Source organism: Miscanthus floridulus, chromosome 18 (assembly GCF_019320115.1).
Source record: "Miscanthus floridulus cultivar M001 chromosome 18, ASM1932011v1, whole genome shotgun sequence".
NCBI lineage: Eukaryota > Viridiplantae > Streptophyta > Magnoliopsida > Poales > Poaceae > Miscanthus > Miscanthus floridulus.
The window spans coordinates 41,844,911-41,863,711 of record NC_089597.1 but is presented as its reverse complement, the minus strand read 5'-3'; the positions used below and the strand labels follow the sequence as shown (position 1 = coordinate 41,863,711).

Sequence of the window (18,801 nt, the reverse complement as noted above, 5' to 3'; positions counted from 1 at the left end):
TTGTATCTATGTCAATTTGTGTGTTGGAAGCAGTGGCGGATTCAAGAAAAATTTTAGGGGGGGGGGGGGCTAAACAAAAGTGCGACAGCAACATACCTCCGATTGCTACTCGATCTTAAGTCTCAGCTCCACCTACACGATAGAACTTTGTCTAAAAATTCAGAGGGGCTCTAGGGCTCCGGTATCGGTAGGGGGCTCGAACCCCCCCCCTCCCGCGCGCGCGTTGAATCCGCCGCTGGTTGGAAGTGATCCAATATCAACATATGTGAATTAATATGGGTACCAATACATTTGAATAAGAAAGATATGATTTGAAAACTACTGTATCTACTAGGTGAAAATATGGTAACAAATCATCGTCCTGTTCGTTTGGGCTTGTTTGACTGATAAGCCATGACTGAAAGTACTGTTGACTGATTTGATGTGAGAGAAAAATATTATTCATTGACTGAAAAAATACGACTTATAAGTCAAACAAGTCAAAAAAAAAAAAAAAATCGGTGCGCATAGATGTAGCTTGTTATATGGGTCGTGGTTCGTGAGTGTCTTATAGCCTGTTTAAGGTGAATTGTTTTATTCCACTATACTCCTACTCTAATAAGTGGAGGAGCCCATCCCACAGTCCGACACTCATCATCCGGTCCAGGACCGCCCAATGCCATCGCCGCCGACGTCCACGGCAGCGGCGGCGGCGCAGCAGCTGGAGTCCCTCCTTCCGCTCCTGTCCACGCTCTCCCACTACAAGCAGTTCCACGCGCGCCTCCATGCCTTAGGCACGCTGCACTCCTACCCATCCCTCCGCGCGCGCTTCCTCGACCGCCTAGCGCTCTTGCCGCACGCAGACGCGCTTCCGCACGCGCTACTCCTCCTCCGCTCCCTCCCGTCCCCCGCAACCAACGACTTCAACGCCGCCCTACGCGGCCTAGCCGCCTCCCCGCACCCGGCGCGCTCTCTCCTCCTCCTCGCCGGCCGCCTCCTCCGTTCTCCCGCGCCGCCACGGCCTCGCCTCGATGCGCTCTCCCTCTCCTTCGCGCTGAAGGCCACAGCCCGATGCTCGGACGCGTTCGCCACACTCCAGCTCCACGCGATCCTCGTCCGCCTCGGTGTGGCTGCTGATGTCCGCCTGATGACCACGCTGCTAGACTCCTATGCCAAGTGCGGCGACCTCGCGTCCGCACGGAAGGTGTTTGACGAAATGTCCGTGCGGGACGTGGCCACATGGAACGCCCTGCTCGCAGGGCTGGCGCAGGGGACGGAGCCGAATCTCGCTCTCGTGCTGTTCCGCAGGCTGGCAGGGAGCTTTCGGGAGTTGCCGCCAAGTGAGGATCCAAATGAGGTGACTGTTGTCGCTGCACTTTCTGCATGTGCACAGCTTGGAGCATTAAAGGATGGATTGGCTGCGCACGAGTTTGCTCGTACAATAGGAGCTGTGGCAATGTTCGTGTCTGCAACTCGCTTATTGACATGTACTCCAAGTGTGGCTCATTGAGCCGGGCTCTCGAAGTGTTCCATTCCATCAAGCTAGAAGATCGAACACTTGTGTCCTACAATGCTACAATTCAGGCGCTTTCCATGCACGGGCACGGGGAAGATGCACTGAAGTTGTTTGATGAAATGCCAGCTCGTATTGAACCGGATGAAGTAACTTACCTTGCTGTGTTGGGTGGGTGCAACCATGCTGGGCTTGTTGATGATGGGCGCAGGGTTTTCGATTCCATGCGGGTTGCTCCCAATATGAAGCACTATGGGACCATTGTGGACCTCCTTGGCCGTGCAGGCCGCCTTGCTGAGGCACATGACATGATTATGCATATGCCATTTCCAGCATATATTGTCCTCTGGCAGACATTGCTAGGTGCTGCCAAGATGCATGGTAATGTGGATCTAGCAGAGTTGGCTGCCACAAAGCTTGCTGATCTTGGCTCTAACGTTGATGGTGACTATGTGCTCCTGTCCAATGTATATAAGTCCAAGTCCTGGTGGGTGGATGTTGGTCGAGTCCGTGACACCATGCGAAGCAATGATGTGAAGAAAGTCCCTAGCTTCAGCTACACAGAAATAGATGGCGTAATGCATAAGTTCATTAATGGTGACAAAGAACACATGAGGTGGAGGGAAATATACAGAGCATTAGATGAAATTGGGTCAAGAATCTGTGAGCTGGGGTATGAGCCAGAAACGAGCAATGTGCTACATGACATTGGGGAGGAGAAGCAGTATGCTTTAAGCTACCATAGCGAGAAGCTGGCCATTGCATTTGGGTTAATTTCCACACCACCTGGGGAGACTATTCGAGTGATTAAGAATCTCTGAATATGTGGAGACTGTCATGTGGTGGCAAAACTTATCTCTAAAGCCTATGGTCGGGTGATCATTATCCGGGACAGGGCAAGATTCCACCGGTTTGAAGATGGACAGTGTTCCTGCAGAGATTACTGGTAAAATGCTGGCACATTGGTCACTTGCAGCCCTACTAAACACAACATGTGCTCCTTGAGAGTTCAAGTGATGCGACTGCATTTCTAGTCAAAATGAGGATGAAAGTATATAACATACTGACTCTTGATCACCATGTTACTGTTCAAAGGGCTCATCACATTAAAAAGTTCTTAGAAGATGCAAAGTTATCTGACTTGCACGAACTCCTGAGTTTGCCTAATAATTCGAGAAGTATCTTGGAAGCAGAACCAAAAAAATTTGTGACAACTGTGCAAGCTTTGAATTGAAGTTGTTCCACGACTGTTATCTATCTATATTCACAAGTCTACGAGGTTTGTGACAAACTGACAATGAAACATTTTTTGATATTGTTCACCTACAAACTCTAAGAGGTCGAGTGGACTATAGCTGCAATTATCATTGGTGCATTACTTTTTCGTGAACATGCTTTATGCATGTGTTTCATTAAGAGGTTAGAAGAGTTGAGTACAGCCATGGTCAGCACATCATCAAGGAGCGTGAGTGGCAGGCCATAGGCGGATATCTTTGACATGGCGGGCTCAAGCGATACGACTCGCTTCGGCTCGCTGGAGTTTCCCACACTCCCACCTGTTGGGATGTGGGTTCCTCCCGTCTTCGAGCCGTCCTGGGCCTTCCTCTTCGGAAGCCTAGACTTCATCGCCGACCGGCTCGACGTGCTTCACCTCCACGAGGAGGCACTTGTCCCGACGCCCATCGGAGGAGGAGCGCCCTCCGTCGGCGCCGAGCCACCTGACGACCTCAACGATGAGACACCTGCGCTTCACTCCGAGCCTATGCTGGGCTCAAACCCCACTGTGAGTAACGTACATACTGTTCTTTACTCACTTTTTTATATTTTCCGCTGACTCTCCGAAGGGACCCCGTTGTCCCTGCCGCGATCGTCATACGATCGGTTCCCCTACGGCCTCGCGTCCCCCGCGGACGCGTATGCATGGGGGCTCTAAAAGATGCTGGCGCCGCCCCCTCTCACATTCGAATTCGTGGGGATGGCGGGCTACGCTTCCACCTCTTTTCACGACCTCATGGATGATGATGTTGAGAGCGACGGCTCCAGCATCGGCGACGTCGTGGCACCTGGCCACCCTCTGTCCTAGGAGTGCGCTATGGCGGACGTCCCGGGACAACCGTCGGTGGTAGTGGAGTCTCTACAGACCCACACCCCTCCGGACCCTCGCGCGGAGGTCCTCGCGTGTGCGCAGGAGCACGACGAGGAGCTATGCCAAAGGCGACAGAACCAGCCGCCACCTACGCCGGTGCGCTCGGCGCAGCATGCTGCGCCGCGCGCGCATAACCTGGAGAGCGGCGCCTGGGGTCGCGCCCGTCAGGTCTAGCGCAACATCATGGACGGGGGAAACGATCCCCCACAGTTCGTTCGGGCTGGCCAGAACGTCGCTGCTGCGGTGATGCTTCTGCATGGCCTTCCAGAGCCTATCGACCCCTTGGAGCAGGCGGTCCACTGAAACCTCCGGGCACTAGCGAAAACCGCCGCCGTTCAATAGGCGGAGAGCTCCACGTCGTGACACCGACTCACGACCTCTCTCCCCACTAGGGGAGTGGGGACACACTAGACGAATCGCTCCATCCGCTCACCGCTACAGCCGTCGGGCGCGAAACAAGAGGCCGCAGCTACACCACGGCCTGACCCAGCGCCCGCTCCACACCGGCTACCTGTGCGCGAACGCCTCGGGCTGAACCGAGACGCTCGCAGTGTCATCAACAACCGGTGTCAGGCCTGGCATGATGATGACGTCCATCCAACGGCGGTGAGAGCAGGCGGTACATGCTCCGGTCGAACCATCGAAGGGGCCGGTGAGACGCACCCCAAGCACTGTCGCCGACCCGACGACTGGAGTCCCAGCCCGAATGGCCCGGGACCACGGGCCTTTGGCCGACGCATCCAGAGAGCACCGTTCCCGTAGCGCTTCCGACCGCCTACCAACATCGTCAAATATATCGGGGAGATGGATCCCGGTATATGGCTCGAAGACTTTCGGCTCGCCTGTCAAGCCAGAGGAGTGGATGGTGACCACTTCATCATTCAGTACCTCCCCATCTGTGTGGGGGAACATGTTCGAGCGTGGCTTGAATTCCTCCCGCATAACAGCATCCGCGACTAGGTGGACCTCAAGTGGATCTTTGTCGGGAATTTCCAGGGGACGTATGTCTGCCCGAAGAACTCCTAGGACCTCAAGAGTTGCCAGTAGGAGCTCAATGAGTCCCTACGAGATTACATCCGTAGGTTCTCAAAACGATGCAACTCCCTCCCTAATATCGTCGACGTGGACGTCATCAGTGCGTTCCTCTCTGGGACAACCTGTGAGTCTTTGATTCACAAGCTTGGCTATCTGAAGCCCTGGACCACCCGCGATCTGCTCGATGTTGTCACGAACCACGCCTCCGGTGAGGAGGCGGTCGGAGCGGTCTTCAACGGAGGCCGGGACAAGGGCAAGGCCAAGCGCGAGGATCAAGACGAGGGCCCTTCCACACAGAGCGGCAAAAAGAACAAGAAGGATCGACGCCGACTGGCCAACTCTGCGTTGGTCACCACGGCCGATCGCGTGGGCAAGCAGCCCCAGCAGTTCCAGTCTGATCAGTTCGACAAGCTCATGGATAGCCCATGCACCAACCACGCCTACCCTGTCAAGCACCCTACAAAGACTGCGAGCTCCTCAAGCACTTTCTACGACAGGCTGATGGGCCAAAAGAAGGAAAGGCAAGGAGGTAGCGCCTAAGAAAGAAGGTGAGGCGGGCAAGGATGGGGACAGCTTTCTCGATCCCAAGGAATGCATCATGATCTTTGGGGGATCTGATGCCATCTACTCTAAGCGCCAGCACAAAGTGCGCTACAAAGAGGCATACATCGCTGAGATGGCCATCCCCACCTTCCTTCGATGGTTAGAATCTCCGATCACTTTTGATCAGAGAGACCATCCTTCCCACGTTGCCAGACTAGGTTGCTACCCGCTCATCGTCCGCAAGAAGCGCCTCACCAAGGTGATGATGGACGGAGGCAGCGGCCTCAACATTCTCTACATCGACACCCTCAACGCCATGCACATCCCCTGGTCAGAGCTCCGCCTAGCGAGCTCTCCCTTCCACGGCGTGATCCCGGGAACGCAGGCATACCCGCTGGGGCAGATCGATCTACCCGTCACGTTTGGCGACTGAGCCAACTTCTGCTCGGAGGTACTTACCTTCGAGGTGGTGGACTTCCCAGGGTCTTACCACACCATCTTGGGCGGCCATGCTATGCCAAGTTCATGGCGGTCCCCAACTACACCTACCTGAAGTTGAAGATGCCGGGACCGAACAATGCCATCACTGTGGGTAGCATCTTTTTGCACGCCTACACCTACGACCGCGAGCATTACAAGCTCGCCACTGCTGTCATCAACTCGTCCGAGCTTCCGTGGCTCGGGGAGTTGTCGACCCTAGCAGTCCCGGACTGCAATAAGCCAACCTCCTCGACTGCCTTCCGGCCACTCGAGGAAACTAAGGCGGTGGGGATCGACCCCACTGACCATACCAAGACGGTGTGGATCGGGACCCAGCTCCCAGCCAAATTGGAATGCGAGCTCGACGACTTTCTATGCGCCAATCGTGATGTCTTCACATGGAAACCTTCCGACATACCAGGCATAACGTGGGAGGTTGCTGAGCACGCACTACGCCTCATCCCAGGCTCGAAGCCCGCAAAGCAACGCCTACGTCGCTTTGACAACGAGAGGCACAGGGCCATAGGCGAGGAGGTCGCCAAACTCCTGGCAGCTAGATTCATCAAAGAGGTTGATGTAGACTAGGCCCGATCTTTCGATAGGTATAATAGCGTCGATTGATGGAGACTCGATGTTCATGATCTAGGCTTTGAACCAAGACTGATTCGGACCCCCCGCAACCGTTACACCACTGCTCTGTTGGTTATCAACCACGCGAACGCGATTGACCTCGCCGAGAAGGCTTTTCTGCAAGCGAATCGAGAACACAAGCAAGAACGAGATGAACGCAATCTGAAATTGCAAAAAAGTATGAGACTTATAATAACAAGAAGGAGTTCAAGTCTTTATTCGAAAGGACTAATCGCCACAGGCGAACAAGATCAAGAACTGAGGCCCTGGTTCACAGCAAGCAGCCTTGGCGGCATAGTTGCAGCAAAACGATGTCTGATTCACGAGGAAATCAAGAACTAAACAAAACCCAAACCCTAAGGAGAGCGACGACTGCTATTTATAGAGGCTTGGGCGTCACCCCCTGGAAGTGCCCCCTAATGGGCCCAAACACGATACACGGTCCAACGGACCAAAAGACGGTGTCGTAGCACCCTGGCAGATTCTAGACGCTGACTTGTTTTTGACGATTCCCATTGATTTCGAAGGTCTTTTGATGTGAAACCACTTGGATTGGCTTCCTTATCAAATTAGCTTTCCAACCATATGTGGATCGTCGAAAACGGAGTCCGGATGCGTCCTGGGTGACCAGTTTAAGGCAGACTGGTCCTGGAGGCCGAGGCAGACTCGAACTTGAGTTGCTTTGGGCCTCCACCTCGGGGACTCGAACAAAATTAGCCTCGAACCTCCTTCTTGACTTGGAAACCCTTGCTGGCCTCCTATCCCTCCATACCATGTGCCAAACATGGTCATATGCATGTGTGTCATGTCCTCATCATCCTCTCCTTCTTGACGAAAAGCCATCCTCGGCGTCGATTGTGCTTAAAACTAATTCTACACAACATAAAGGAGAACGGGGTTGCGAAAACAAAGGGAACTAAAATAATTGTGAGAAGAAACATGACCATGTTTCCAAGTTTGTAGCATGTCATCTCGCATAAAAATTGCAGCAAGCATGTAGACTCCATGATCCGAATGCACACGATGTATGTCAACACTTTCCTGCAAAAGATTAGAACTAACCAAAGACAATGCAGGAACAGATGATCTAGCAGACATAGGTAGCAACCAACAATGCTTCCCTTCTTGGAAGTGAACTTGTTTCTTTGAGGAACATGAGAAAATGTTTGTATTATTATGGCTGCCCTCTAAACGATCATAATCTTGTACAACAAAAGGAGAATTCATATTACTACGAATGTATACTCGATATATCATATATTGTCCCTTGTTATATTTGCCAATAACATGATATGTATGTTTAGAAAACCAAGGCAAATCAACATATTTAAATAGGCTCTCCTCCAAACAATCTAGGTTACACAAAACATCAAATTCAATGTAACCCAAAGTATGTAAAGAAGATAACAGTTTGAACTCATCAGTTTTAGTAGCAATATGAATAACATGTTTATTTTCAGCACAAGTGACTGGTTTCAAAACATGTAAAACTGAGGCATCATCAACTAATTCATCTTTATCATAAGGAACTTCAAGCAAATTATTATGGGACGGAGATAAATCAAGAGAGGGTTCCACTAACAATTGCTCTATGATAGCATGGTTTATGGAAGAATTTAGTACATTAAAACTATTCTCACCTTCCGTGAGTGTAGCACCATGGGCATTACCTGTGTTCTCAGCAGGAGTAATAGGTGCATTGTGAAGTGATGGTTCTAAATTTGCATATGAGGTTGTGAGTTCCTCATTTTCTTCCATGTCATCCTCTCGCTTATGTACATTATCATGCAGAAGGTTAATCATAGCAAGAGGAATAACAACAGACTTATCCTCTAAATGGTGCACCTTAGCATGTGAAGTCAAAACAGGAGGTGGATTAACAAAGATTTCTCGCATAAGAAGTTTCATATCATTCCAAGTTTGAGGTTTATCAGAAGGATCTAAAGACTCCCACCAAGATAAAGCAGAATGTCGTAAAACACTAGCTGTATTTGTTACCTTCCTTCTTGGACACATAAAGCGAGTAACAAATATGTTATCTATGATAATTTCTCACTCCATGTACTCATCAGCACCTATACCATTATAAGTCGGTGGATACGAACAACCTGTCATTGTTAGAAGACAGCAAAAGACAACACAGAAGTATTATCCCTATCAACTACTTAGGTTGTGGCCAAGGAAAAAAACAAGGCACTCAACTCTTAAGCGTCTTACCACGGTCTTACAAGTGTTCTTACCAAAGCAACAGGCGGTGCAATCGGTCGGTGACTGTGATACCATTGTAGCTTGAGTGTAACAGTTGCAAGGTGAACCTGTACGTGGTTAGAAGAAAGTGGAGCTTGGACAGGCACAATATAGTAGCAAGGAATAGTAAAATTCACAACTGAATAACAAAGCTGAATAAGTATCCCAAGTACTTGTCTTAGTTGCTGGCCTATCCACGTTCTAAGTATTAGATGTATTAAGTGATGTGAACAGCAGAAATATGATTAGGAACAAGGCAGAAATCAGCACACGTAAACACAGCTCAAATAACGCTCTCTATGTGCTCCTCTAGATATTGTTCCACTTTTGTCCCTCTCTTTTTTCTCTATTTTTTGGCTGTCGTTGTTTATTTGGGATTCTTTGACTTTTTCTTTTTATTTTTTTGATATTTTTTCTTCACTTAGGAGCACAAAAGAAGTAATCACAGAAAATATAAGCTTAAACAAGTGAAAGACGTGGCCTATGGAATTTTTAGAAGATGTGCTCGAAATCGACAAAAACCTTGTGACCATGAAAAGAGGATCTTGTGAGCACTTTTTGACCAAAATAAAAATCTCCAACCCCAACAAGTTGGGGGATGGACGGAACCAAAATTTTTTTCTGATCGATTTTGATATATGGAACGTCAAAATCCGAGTTCGTATGCGAAAACTAGAACAGTTTTAAGAACGGACTCCGAATTAGAGGACAAAACGGAAATAATACGCGCAAAATTGGTCACGACAGCAAGGATTTGATGGAAACAGTGAAGACAAGTGTAGGAAATTAGATGGCGTGGACTAGGGTTTGATAGATACAAAGGAAACTCAACAAGACTTGGAGATGTTCACGGATTATGATGAAAAACAAAGGGAGAAACACAAACTGGACTAAAAACGATCTAAAACCAGCAACCAGAACTTGACCTAGGGCACAAACTCAACAACGCGAAATAGAGACGAAATTGCACGGCACAATGAGGCTATAGGACAGGAAATATGTGACTATGTATATTTTTTTGGCTTTTTGTGGACTATAGGTAATGCAAAAACAGTAACAATCTAAAGGGAAAAACAAAGTTATACCTAACGGGCAATAAGGTCTCTGATACCACTTGATGTAGACTAGGCCCGATCTTCCGATAGGTATGATAGCGTCGATTGGTGGAGACTCAACGTTCATGATGTAGGCTTCGAACCAAGACTGATTCGGACCCCCGCAACCGTTACACCATTGCTCCATTGGTTATCAACCACGCGAACGCGATTGACCTCGCCGAGAAGACATTCCTGCAAGCGAATCAAGAACATAAGCAAGAACGAGATGAACGCAATCTAAAATTGCAAATAAGTATGAGGCTTATAATAACAAGAAGGAGTTCAAGTCTTTATTCGAAAGGACTAATCGCCACAGGCGAACAAGATCAAGAACTGAGGCCCTAGTTCACAGCAAGCAGCCTTGACGGCACAGTTGCAGCAAAACGATGTCTGTTTCACGAGGAAATCAAGAACTAAACAAAACCCAAACCCTAAGGAGAGCGACGACTGCTATTTATAGAGGCTTGGGCGTCACCCCCCTGGACGCGCCCCCTAATGGACCCAAACACGATACACGGTCCAACGGACCAAAAGACGGTGTCGCAGCACCCTGGCAGATTCTGGACGCTGACTTGTTTCGACGATTCCTGTTGATTCCGAAGGTCTTTTGACGTAAAACCACTTGGATTGGATTCCTTATCAAATTAGCTTTCCAACCATATGTATGTTTAGAAAACCAAGGCAAATCAACATATTTAAATAGGCTCTCCTCCAAACAATCTAGGTTACACAAAACATCAAATTTAATGTAACCCAAAGTATGTAAAGAAGACAACAGTTTGAACTCATCAGTTTTAGTAGCAATATGAATAACATGTTTATTTTCAGCACAAGTGACTGGTTTCAAAACATGTAAAACTGAGGCATCATCAACCAATTCATCTTTATCATAAGGAACTTCAAGTAAATTATCATGGGACGGAGATAAATCAAGAGAGGGTTCCACTAACAATTGCTCTATGATAGCATGGTTTATGGAAGAATTTAGTACATTAAAACTATTCTCACCTTCCGTGAGTGTAGCACCATGGGCATTACTTGTGTTCTCAGCAGGAGTAATAGGTGCATTGTGAAGTGATGGTTCTAAATTTGCATATGAGGTTGTGAGTTCCTCATTTTCTTCCATGTCATCCTCTCGCTTATGTACATTATCATGGAGAAGGTTAGTCATAGCAAGAGGAATAACAACAAACTTATCCTCTAAATGGTGCACCTCAGCATGTGAAGTCAAAACAGGAGGTGGATTAACAAAGATTTCTCGCATAAGAAGTTTCATATCATTCTAAGTTTGAGGTTTATCAGAAGGATCTAAAGACTCCCACCAAGATAAAGCAGAATGTTGTAAATCACTAGCTGCATTTGTTACCTTCCTCCTTGGACACATAAAGCGAGTAGCAAATATGTTATCTATGGCAATTTCCCACTCCATGTACTCATCAGCACCTATACCATTATAAGTCGATGGATACGAACAACCTGTCATTATTAGAAGACAGCAAAAGACAACACAAAAGTATTATCCCTATCAACTACTTAGGTTGTGGACAAGGAAAAAAAACAAGGCACTCAACTCTCAAGCGTCTTACCACGGCCTTACAAGTGTTCTTACCAAAGCAACAGGCGGTGCAATCGGTCGGTGACTGTGATACCGTTGTAGCATGAGTGTAACAGTTGCAAGGTGAACCTGTACATGGTTAGAAGAAAGTGGAGCTTGGACAGGCACAATATAGTAGCAAGGAATAGCAAAATTCGCAACTGAATATCAAAGCTGAATAAGTATCCTAAGTATTTGTCTTAGTTGCTGGTCTACTCACGTTCCAAGTATCAGATGTATTAAGTGATGTGAACAGCAGGAATATGATTAGGAACAAGGCAGAAATCAGCACACGCAAACACAGCTCAAATGACGCTCTCTATGTGCTCCTCTAGATATTGTTCCACTTTTGCCCCTCTCATTTTTATCTATTTTTTTGCTGTCGTTGTTTATTTGGGATTCTTTGACTTTTTCTTTTTATTTTTTTGATATTTTTTCTTCACTTAGGAGCACAAAAGAAGTAACAACAGAAAATATAAGCTTAAACAAGTGAAAGAGGTGGCCTATGGAATTTTCAGAAGACGTGCTCGAAATCGACAAAAACCTTGTGACCATGAAAAGAGGATCTTGTGAGCACTTTTTGACCAAAATAAAAATCTCTGACCCCAACAAGTTGGGGGATGGACGGATCTGAAATTTTTTCTGATCGATTTTGATATATGGAACGTCAAAATCCGAGTTCATATGCGAAAACTAGATCAGTTTTAAGAACAGACTCCGAATTAGAGGACAAAACGGAAACAACACGCGCAAAATTAGTCACAACAGCAAGGATTTGATGGAAACAGTGAAGACAAGTGTAGGAAATTAGATGGCGTGGACTAGGGTTTGATAGATACAAAGGAAACTCAACAAGACTTTGAGATGTTCACGGATTATGATGAAAAACAAAGGGAGAAACACAAACTGGACTAAAAAAGATCTAAAACCAGCAACCAGAACTTGACCTAGGGCACAAACTCAACAACGCGAAACAGAGATGAAATTGCACGGCACAATGAGGCTATAGGATAGGGAATATGTGATTATGTATATTTTTTTGGCTTTTTGTGGACTATAGGTAATGCAAAAATAATAACAATCTAAAGGGAAAAACAAAGTTATACCTAACGGGCAACAAGGTCTCTGATACCACTTGATATAGACTAGGCTCGATCTTCCGATAGGTATGATAGGGTCGATTGGTGGAGGCTCGACGTTCATGATCTAGGCTTCGAACCAAGACTGATTCGGACCCCCGCAACCGTTACACCACTGCTCCGTTGGTTATCAACCACGCGAACGCGATTGACCTCGCCGAGAAGGCTTTCCTGCAAGCGAATCGAGAACATAAGCAAGAACGAGATGAACGCAATCTGAAATTGCAAATAAGTATGAGGCTTATAATAACAAGAAGGAGTTTAAGTCTTTATTTGAAAGGACTAATCGCCACAGGCGAACAAGATCAAGAACTGGGGCCCTGGTTCACAGCAAGCAGCCTTGGCGGCACAGTTGCAGCAAAACGATGTCTATTTCACGAGGAAATCAAGAACTAAACAAAACCCAAACCCTAAGGAGAGTGATGGTTGCTATTTATAGAGGCTTGGGCGTCACCCCCTGGACGCGCCCCCTAATGGGCCCAAACACGATACATGGTCCTACGGATCAAAAGACGGTGTCGCAGCACCCTGGCAGATTCTGGACACTAACTTGTTTCAACGATTCCCATTGATTCCAAAGGTCTTTTGATATGAAACCACTTGGATTGGTTTCCTTATCAAATTAGCTTTCCAACCATATGTGGATCGTAAAAAACGGAGTCCGGATGTATCCTAGGTGACCAGTTTAAAGTAGACTGGTCCTGGAGGCCGAGGCAGACTTGAACTTGAGTTGCTTTGGGCCTCCACCTCGGGGACTCGAACAGAATTAGCCTCGGACCTCCTTCTTGACTTGGAAACCCTTGCTGGCCTCCTACCCCTCCATACCATGTGCCAAACATGGTCATATGCATGGGTGTCGTATCCTCATCAGAGGTGTACCACTCCGACTGGCTCGCCAATCCTGTTCTTGTTAAAAAGAAGACCGGGAAATAGAGAATGTGTGTTGATTATACTGGTCTCAACAAGGCGTGTCTGAAGGACCATTTTCCTTTACCACGCATAGATCAGATAGTCGACTCCACCTCAGGATGCGAAATCCTCTCCTTTCTGGATGCCTACTTAGGCTATCACTAGATCACGATGAAAGAGTCTGACCAGCTCGTGACTTCGTTCATCACTCCGTATGGTTTGAACTGTTACGTAACCATGCCTTTCAGTCTGAAGAACGCTGGCGCCACCTATCAACGGTGTATGCAGCAATGCTTCGCTGATCAAATCGACCTGCTCGATCAGCCCAACCAAGTCGAGTGGCCAAAACCAACAATCGCCGTCTATGTTGATGATATAATGGTCAAAACGGCTCAAGCTTGCGACCTAATCACAAACTTGGCCACAATGTTCATGAACCTCCGAAGGTTTAACATCAAATTGAATCCCAAAAAATATGTTTTGGGGTTCTGAAGGGAAAGTTGCTTAGATACATTGTGTCCGAATGCGGCATTGAGGCCAACCCCAAAAAAATCACGGCCATCTCGATGAACGGGGGATGCCTCTCTACAAGCTTCTCAAAAAGACGAACGCTTTCGTCTGGACTGAGGAAGCACAACAAGCTTTGGAGAGCCTCAAAGCGTCACTGACGTCGGCCCCAATCCTCGTTGCTCCCGAACGAGGAGAACCCCTCCTCCTCTACGTCGCGACAAGCAACCACATGGTGAGCGCCACCCTAGTCATCGAAAGGGAGGAGCCGGGACACCACCTTAAGGTCCAACGACCCATATATTTTGTCGGGGAGTACTCACCGACCCCGAGGTTCGATGGGTCCGTAATGGCGCCTGGCTCAGGGGCTGGAGTGGTTCTGATCTCCCCGGATGGAAGTAGGCTCCGCTACGCAGTCTGCCTCCACTTTTCGGCCTCAAACAACATCGTGGAATACAAGGCCCTCATCAATGGACTGCGCATCACCATCATGCAAGGCGCTACGTGGCTCTACGTCTGTGGTGACTCAGAGCTGGTCATCGACCAGGTCTTGAAGGAGTCCTCTTACAAAAGCCCCCTCATGACAGCATACTGCCAGGAGGTGCACAAGCTTGAGGACAAATTCTAGAGGATCGAGCTACACCATGTCCCCTAAAAGGACAACGATGTCACCGATTTTCTCGCAAAATTGGCTGCCAGGAGGGTTCTGTCTTCGGATGGGGTCTTCATCAATGACCTTTACGAACTGTCTGCCCACATCCTAGAAGGTATGATCTAGACACACCCCGATGCCAACCCGGTGCTCGGGGGCTCCGACCCCGGTGCCCCCATGACGACACCACCCACCGACGTCGCCATGGTAGCACTCGATCAAGCCGACTGGTGAGCGCCGCTACTCGCCTACCTCCTCGAGGAGGTTCTCCCACCTGAAAGGATTGGAGCACGACGGATCGCTCGATGCGCCAAGACGTTCATCGCATTCGGTAACGAACTTTGCAAACGAAGTCCGTCAGGAGTACTCATGAAGTGCGTCCCTACCGACCAAGGGAAACAACTCCTCCTCGAGGTCCATGCCAGAATCTATGGACATCACATGGCCTCGAGGTCGCTGGTTGGAAAAGCCTTTCGCCAAGGTTTTACTATCCCACTACGCTATGAGATGCAGAGGAGGTCATTCGCAGGTGTGAAGGATGATAGTTCTATGCTCAGCAAACTCATTTGCCAGCACAGGAGCTCCAAACCATCCCCCTCACCTGGCCATTCGTGGTCTTGGGCCTCGACATGGTGGGACCCCTCAAAAAGGGCCCGGTCAGCTTCACTCACCTACTTGTAGCAATCGACAAATTCACCAAGTGGATAGAGGCCAAGCCCATCACCAACATTCGTTCGAAAGAGGCGGTCAAATTCTTCCTCGACATCATCTATCGGTTCGACATTCCTAACTGTATCATCACTGACCATAGAACTAACTTCACCAGGAAGAAGTTCCTGGACTTTAGTGATGGATACACATCAGGATCGACTAGGCCTTAGTCGGACATCCGCGTACTAACGGTCAGGTCGAGCGAGCCAATGGCATGGTCCTCCAAGGACTCAAGCCATGCATCTTTGACCGACTCAACAAGTACATCGGGCGATGGGTTGCAGAGGTCCCATCGATCCTCTAGAGCCTGAGAATGACCCTGAACCGATCCACATGATTCACACCCTTCTTCCTGGCCTACGAAGCTAAAGCACTACTACCCTCCAACCTCAACCACGGTGCCCCAAGAGTAAAGGCCTTCGACCGTGACCGAGCCATGGAGGCTTAGCAAGACATAGTCAACTTGCTCCAGGAGGCCCACGAGACGACCGTCATCCGCTCCGCTCGCTATCAGCAAACTCTTCGTAGGTACCATGAATGAAAAATCAGAGGGAGAACCCTCGAGGTCGAAGACCTCGTGCTTCGAAGGACCCAATCAACCAAGGAGAAACACAAACTCTCTCCACCATGGGTAGGACGCTATATGGTGACCGAGGTGATCCGACCAGGCGCCTACCGACTAAAGGACAACAACGACGATGTTCTCACCAACACTTGGAACATCGAACAGTTATGTCGTTTCTTCCCCTAAAAATTCGGTCTTACCGCTTTCTTTCATTCAACGCTCGCTCCTACAAAGCACCCCGACCTGAATACTTTCGGCCTCGGTCGCTCAGGGGCTCCACGAGGGTGCGATACCACCTCTTTTTTTACTATCATATGGTAAATACTTTTTACCCGAATAAAAGGGTAGTCCGTTCCTTTAATTACCTTACGTAATTTTGCTTTAAACATTCTGACCAATCACACCTCGCCATGACCTATGATTACGAGCAGCTGAGCCTTGCGGGCCATGCTTGGGTTCTTAAGGTTGCAGCCTACGGTTCAAACGAGCAAGTGCGAAAAATAAAGAATAAAAAATAAAGTTATGCTAGGGTAAAAATATGGAACAGATAGGACAAGCTTCCCCTTACGAAGTTGTTCCATCACAAAACAAAGCCGATGTATTCATGGATTCAAAAATGTTTACACAGGGGGCTCCCCCACGAACTTATCACTTACACATATTGCTTGTTTGTACTTTACATTCTACTGTGGCCACCCAACGGCATCGGCTGACGGCGCGACCGGTAAAGATAGGGCTGCTCGCTCTCCGACGGGGCGACGTTCGGTTCTGTCAGAAGCGGGACGATGTTCGCTTTGGACCTAGCCTCCACTCCATCCATAGACTAGGGGACATCTTCTTGACGCACGCCTTCAGCCATGTTCGTGCGACGGGCATCCATCACCCACTGCGCGGAGACTTGCTCGGCCACCATCTGTGCGCATGGCAACAGGCTCTCCCCGAGCGCGTGGATGGTGTTCGTGCCCCAGTAGTCGGCATACCCACTGCAGATAGCAGCAAAGTCTAGGTTCAGGTGGTGCGTCGCCACCGAAGTCAGCACCCCCGACATCCCGTAGAACATCCCATTGGAGATAAGCGCTCGAACTTCGTTCAGGACCTCCGCCAGTCAGATGGCGGGCGTGCTGGTGCTCAGCGCCGACCCGAACACCTCCAAGACGACGATCTGGGTGACATTGTGGATCTGGTCAAGCTCGCCCTCGAGAGCACGTCACTCTTCAAGGGACTTAGCTAGCGCCTCCACGCTCCAACCAATCGTCGCCTTGGCCGTCTCCAGGTCCTGCTCCGGACAACTGATTCTTCCTCCCAGTTCTAGAAAAAGCATGACGAGTTCAGAAGTGATTGAAGGGAAAAACTAAGGCATCGACCAAAAGCGAAACAAGTACATATTGAGGCGGGTGTTCTCAAGGATGGAGAGTCCTTCCTCCTACCAAGTCACCTGCTCACACAGCCGAGTGTTTGACTCCTCCGTCCCAATCATCTGGCCCTAAAGCGCGAGCACTTCCTGGTCGACCTCCGATCAGGCCTTCCGCTCTGACTCCAAAGCCTCTAGAGGCTCCTAGAGCGCTGCCTCGGTCTCCACCAGGTACCTCTGGAGCGCTGCCTCGGTCTCCACCTGGTGGACCTTCACCGCATCAAGTCCTCGCTCAGCGGCGATCGCCCACTCCACCGCAAGCAGCTCCACCGCCCACGCTTCCATCGCCTTGGTCGCCTAGTCTTAAGACTCACGACGAGCGGACTCTAGTTGGCGCTCGAGCTCAGCGACCCACCATGACACCGCAGCCTCCCACTCCATCCGAGTGTGCTCCTCCTAGAGAAAACGGGACTTGCGGCTCGACATCTCCTCCAAATCTTGCAAAGCAAGAAGCAAGCATGCTGAGACAACCAGTAAAAGACCAAGGAGTCAAGGATGAATGCAGAAAACTTACCTCTATGATGCGGGGCAGGTCGACTGTAACCGCCTAATGGATGACCTTAACCCACTCCAAGGCCTCCTCAAGCCTCACCCTAGTTTGGGAGAGATCGGACTCCATCGCGAGTCCTCTCCCCCCAAGTACGTCTTGGAGCTGCACCTCCTCATCCTGAAGGATGAACCACACCTTCCTCGGGTCACCATGGCAAGGCCACACCAGGTCGATGGTCGCCCCAACCCGCTAGAAGGCCCCGCCAATGACCGGACCATCGCCAACTCCTGCGACAGCGGGACGGTCGACAGCTCCACCTTGGTGCCTGCCTTGCTAGGGCAGGGGATATCCACCTCATCGACTCTATGGCCCATCGATAGATGCTCTGTCTCCATCCTAGCCGCGTCACCTCCTGATGCCTCTAGCTCGGACTAGGAGAGCGAGCCATGCATCCCTCCTCTAGGTGAGGTAGGGAGCCTGGTCTCCCCCCTCTCTTCCGCCGCTATCGGTGCGAGAGGGATCACGAGGGTCACCTCTGACCCAGCCACTGTCGTCGCCACAGGGATTGCCGCCATCACCTTCGCTGCCGCTGCCACCAGGCCCACGATTGGCCGAGGGGTCACAGCCCCTAGAGGGGAAGGCCGCACCACCGCCAACCTGCTTTCCCCACCGCCCATAGTGACATGCTGCAGGCTGGGCCTCCAGTCCTCCCGCATGGGAGGCGGGGTGATGCTCAACCCCATCAGTATCTAACCCTTGTCAAACATGTACAGGTCAGTCGCGCTCAAAAAACTCAAACTATGAGATCAAAAGAAATCTAGGTTCATACCTGGATGCAAGGGGCAAGGCCCTAAAGCCCCAACCCACTGGCAATGAGCCTGCCGGATGAGGACTGCTCACGGGTCATGACTAGTGCCCCCTCACTTCAACCGGGGGGTCGACCCGGCCGGCTCTCGATCGCCCCGTGAGTCGTCGTGACCGCCGGCTCAAGGCGCGCCCACCAGAGCAGCTGGCGGGCGCATCCCCCATTGTGGGTCGCACGCATGCACTGACCCCGAAGACGCGGGGGTGCGAGCCCACTCCTCCGATCGCCCGGCCTACCCCACCACGCCTAGAGCAGTGGGGGCAAGGTTGGTGATGCCTCCAAAGGGTG

The 18,801-nt window shown here is 49.8% G+C and overlaps 1 pseudogene; it reads left to right on the top strand.

Annotated features, from left to right (window-relative positions):
* The first annotated feature begins 655 nt into the window (after positions 1 to 655).
* LOC136519463 (pentatricopeptide repeat-containing protein OGR1, mitochondrial-like) lies at positions 656 to 2,442 on the top strand (annotated as a pseudogene).
* Positions 2,443 to 18,801: the final 16,359 nt, after the last annotated feature.